The following is a 5,008-nucleotide window of genomic DNA, read 5'->3' on the forward strand; positions in this document are numbered from 1 at the left end:
TTCCCCTTCAGTGTAATACATTTGCTGCAAAAAAAATAGTAATGTGTTTGATATTTGGGGCCCTGCCCCAGATGCCAATGGGGTGTTGTTAGGTGATATGTGGTCTACTCCCTGTTGCTTTTCTAAAATCTGAACCATTCTGAATTCTGAGACACAACTGGCCTGGAGAGTTTTAAGTAAGGAATTGTAAAAAAATTGAAATAAAATAGGGATTGTGGACCTGTGTTATTCCCACTCTACAAATGAGAACGCTGAGGTTCAGAAAGAAAACAACGTGTGCTAGGTCACAGAGGTGCCAAGTGGAAGGTTGAGGACTCCAGCCTTGGTCATTTCAAATGAAGGACTGTGATTCCGTGAAGCAGAACAAAAACTGAGCATGGGTAACAGTGCAATGGATGGCCTGATTGGAGAGAAAGTTTCATGGGTCACTTGCACAGATGCAAAGCCAACTAGCTTGGAAAGGATCCCCAAGGCAAAAGGGACTACTGTAACTTCGAGAGATATCAGCATCTCCAGAGTGCTGGGACTACGGCCCTGGGCTGGGCCAGATGCTTCAACACAGTGGTTCTGAGGTCCAAAGATCCAGAGATGTACAGCTCATTAGCAAGTGACTCTATTTCTTTAAGTGGTAGTTTCTGCTTCTGCAGAATGGAGATAGTGATAATATCTGCCTCCTAGGGTGATGTCAGTATTAAATACATGTGTGTGAAAGCACTTAGTGTAGTACCTGGAACCTAGCGAGCACTTAGTAAACATCAGCAGTGCCTGTCATTCTCAAAGATGAGCATGCATAACTCTTGGAGAGTTCCAAATTGCAGAATAGATGTGGTGAATATTCCTGGGTTGCCAATTTTTACTTGTTGTCAAGTAATTGGTCATCGTTTTTCCCCCATTAAAACTGGCACAGAGTGAACAGACTTAAAATACTGAACTTAAAAATAGTTACGGTTGGGCTCGGTGGCTCAGCCTATAATCCCAGCACTTTGGAAGGCCAAGGTGAGTGGATTGCCTGAGCCCACAGGTTCAAGACCAGTCCAGGCAACTTGGCAAGACCTCATCTCTACAATAAATCAAAAATTAGCAGGGCATAGTAGTATGTGCCTGTAATCCCGGCTACTTGGAAGGCTGAGGTGGAAGGATCACTGGAACCCAGCAGATAAATGCAGGGGTGGCAGTGAGTGTGCCATTGCACTCCAACCTGGGTGACAGAGTGAGACTCTGACTCAAAAAAAAAAAAAATTAGTTACCACAGGCTGGGCGTGGTGGCTCACGCCTGTCATTCTAGCATTTTGGAAGATGGAAGTGAGAGGATGACCCGAGCCCAGGGGTTGGAGACAAGACTGGGCAACTTGGTAAGAACTTGTCTCTACAATAAATTTTTTAAAATAGCCGGGCATGGTGGCATGTGCCTGTGGTTCCAGCTACTTGGAAGGCTGAAGCGGAAGGATCATCTGAGCCCAGCAGATCGAGGCTGCAGTAGCCATGAGTATGCTACTGCACTTGAGCCTGGGCAACAGAGTGAGACTCTGACTCAAAAAAAAAAAAAAGTTACAATGGCAAATTTTATGTGATGTATATTTTGCTACAATTAAAAATTAAAGGCACTGGCACAGCTATATGAAGGAAGAGAATGAAAAAGCACATGAATAACACGCATGAGCTTTCAAGAACTTTCTAACTTCTTGGGGGCTAGGGGAAGGGGAGGACATGGACTGAATGTAGGGGAAGTAGACAGGCAAGTTCACAGATAAACTCTCCTTGTTGGCCCATGCCCTCGAGGGGGGTCCAGGGTTATAGAGTTTTGTGGTTTGGGGCTTTTTTGTTCGTTGTACTAATTATTAATTCTTACAACATTCCTGAACAGTAGGTATTATCATTCATACTTTCCTTAAATTTTATTTTATTTTTATTTTTTATTTTTGAGTTGGAGTCTCACTCGGTCACCCAGACTGGAGTGCAGTGGCTGCTCCCGACCACCGCAGCATCGCCCTGCTGGGCTCCGGCGGTCCTTCTGCCTCAGCCTTCCAGGTAGCTGATACTACAGGTGCGTGCTACCACACCCGGCTAGTTTTTGATTTATTGTAGAGATGAGGTCTCGCCAAGTTGCCCAGGCGGGTCTCGAACCTGCAGGCTCAGGCAATCCACTCGCCTCAGCCTCCCAAAGTGCTGGGATTACAAGCTGAGCCACCGAGCCTGGCCTCCTTAAATTTTAGATTCACGGGGTACACATGCACATTCGTTACATGGACATGCCGTGTAGTGGTGGGGATCGGGTCTCGGGTGACCCATTCCCCAGGTAGTGAACATTGCGCGCCAAACCCCTTACCCCCCTCCACTTATTGAGGCTCCCACTGTCTGTAATTTCCATCTTTGTGACCGTTGAGCTCCCACATGTGGGTGAGAACATATGGTGCTTAGCTTTCTGTTTCTGAGTCAGTTTACTTAGGGTAATGATCTCCAGCTCCATCCACGCTCCTGCAGAGGATGCAATTTCATTCTTTTTTATGGATACATTATAGTCCATGGTATATATATACCACATTTTCCTTATCCACTGATCGGTTGCACTGATTTCACATCCTTGCAATTTTGAATTGTGCTGTGATGAACATGTGGGTACAAGTGTCTTTTTTTATACAACAACCTCTGTTCCAGCCGGGCACGGTGGCTCAAGCCTGTAATCCTACACCTGGGAGGCCAAGGTGAGAGGACTGCCTGAGCTCAGGGGTTTGAGACCAGCCTGGGCAACTTGGTGAGACTTCGGCTTTACAATAAATCAAAAAGTAAGCTGGGCCTGGTAGCGCATGCCTGTAGCTCCAGCTACTTGCAAGGCTGAGGCAGAATGATTGCCTGAGCCCAGCAGGTTGAGGCTGCTATGTCTGTGAGCGTGCCACTGCACTCTAGCCTGGGCAACAGAGTGAGATTCCAACTCAAAAAACAAAAACAAAACTCTGTTCCTTAGGGTAAATACCTAATAGTGGGATTTCTGGATCTTGTTTTGTTATTTGGAGTCAGAGTCTTAGTCTTTTGCCCAGACTGTAATGCAGTGGGCCCAATCACTACTCACTATAGCCTTGACCTTCTGGCCTCAGGCAATCCTCCAACCTCAGCCTCCCAAGTAGCTAAAACTACAGGTGTGCGCCACTACACCCAGATAATTTTTTTATTTTTTTGTAGAGATGAGATCTTGCTATGTTGCCCAGGCTGGTCTTGAATTCCTGGGCTCAAGTGATCCTCCTGCCTTGGCCTCCCAAAGTGCTGGGATTACAGATGTGAGCTGCTGTACCTGGCCAGGGTTATAGAGTTTGATAAACTCTATAAATCTTTAGGACACTAATATTCATGGGTGCATTCTTTTCACGTGTCAGGTCTTGTGCTGGGCACAGGGGCAGACACAGGTGTGACAAGCTCCTCTGGCTAATGGTGGGAACATCAGTGTAAAGTGACAACAGTAACAATCACAGAAGATGATAAGTGGTGCCATGAGGAGTGTTCAGAGTTCCACAGACAGTGGAAGGAGCACTCCTTTTGCAAAGGGGAGCCAGGAGCTGGAAGGATGCCATAAAAAAAAACACACCCGAGCGTGACTGGAGTGCTTTCACTAGCAGGTGGTTCTCAGAATCACCTGGAAGGTTTGTTCAAATCTAGATGGCAGGCCTCTAAGCCCAGCGTGTCTGATTCAGTGGGTCTAGGGTGGAGCCCAAAATTTGCATCTCTAGTAAGCATCCTGGTGATGCTTCTGCTCTGGTCCAGGATCACACTTTGGGAGCCATTGAAATAGATCAAGAGGAAGAAGAAAGGAACCCCAGGAGGTGGAAAAAGTACGTGCAAAGATGTGAAGGTGTGAGCAAGCATCAGGTGTTCAGAGAGCCACGAGCAAATCTGTGAGGTGGGAGCATGAGGGCTTCCAGGTACCAGATATGAAGGAAGCATGTGCCAAGCCAAGGAGCTTGGCCTCCATCCTGGCAGTGAAGGGCGTCCAAAGAGGGTCCCTGTGGAGGGAGAAATGCAGACAGATTGGCAGTTCTGCAAGATCACTTGGGAAGACAGGTGGGGTGAGGAGGAGAGAATGGAGAGGAAGACTAGTTAGGAGACTGTCACCACTGGCCTGTCAGATCACATTAGCCTTGATCTTATGGCTACCCAAAGACCAGGTAATAGGGAAAAATCAGAAACCCAGACAAACAGTAGTTCCTATAAAATAGCACCGTGAAGCCGGGCTCGGTGACTCAGCCTGTAATCCCGCGCCTTTGGGAGGCTGAGGTGAGTAGTGGATTGCCTGAGCCCGCGGGTTCGAGACCCGCCTGGGCAACTTGGTGAGACCTCATCTCTACAAAAAATCAAAAATTAGCCGGGCATGATAGCGCACACCTGTAGTTCCAGCTCCTTGGAAGGCTGAGGAGGAAGGATTGCCAGCGCCCAGCAGGCAAGGCTGCGGTGGCTGGGAGCGGCCACTGCACTCCAGTCTGGGCGACAGAGTGAGACTCCAACTCAAAAAAATAAAAAATAGAAATAAAATAAAATAGCACCGTGGACCACGACTCAGCAGACAGGAGGTAGTAACCCCTGGACCAAGCCCTTTATCTGCACCACCTCATCACAGACTCCTAACACGCTGTGGTCGGATGGTGACATGGAAGCTCAAGAGATGTTTAGGAACCTGACCAAGGTTAGGCAGAGCCAGATTAAAACCCGGGGAGAGGCTGATCTCTTCTATGCCGTTATCCCCTGTGGCTTGTATTCCTTAAAAACTCGCCCTCTTCGGGGGTTTTGCAGCTACGTGTGCTGTCTGTGTGTATGTGTGCCCTGTGTGTATATGTGGGCAATGCGGGTGTGAGTTCAAGGTCTGTGTGTGTTGTGTGTGCACGTCTGTGGTGGGTGTGAGCGCTCAGTGTGTGTGTGTTGTGTGCTGGATGGCGTATACAGTTGTCTCCCAGTCCTTTCTTCTCCCACTTGCCACTGAAGGTAAAAGAGTCTCCTTGGAAATATTCTTGGGGACAGAGAGAGC

The sequence above is a fragment of the Carlito syrichta genome, unplaced genomic scaffold (genome assembly GCF_000164805.1).
Source record: "Carlito syrichta isolate Samal-C Ts95f unplaced genomic scaffold, Tarsius_syrichta-2.0.1 Scaffold302100, whole genome shotgun sequence".
Classification (NCBI taxonomy): Eukaryota; Metazoa; Chordata; class Mammalia; order Primates; family Tarsiidae; genus Carlito; species Carlito syrichta.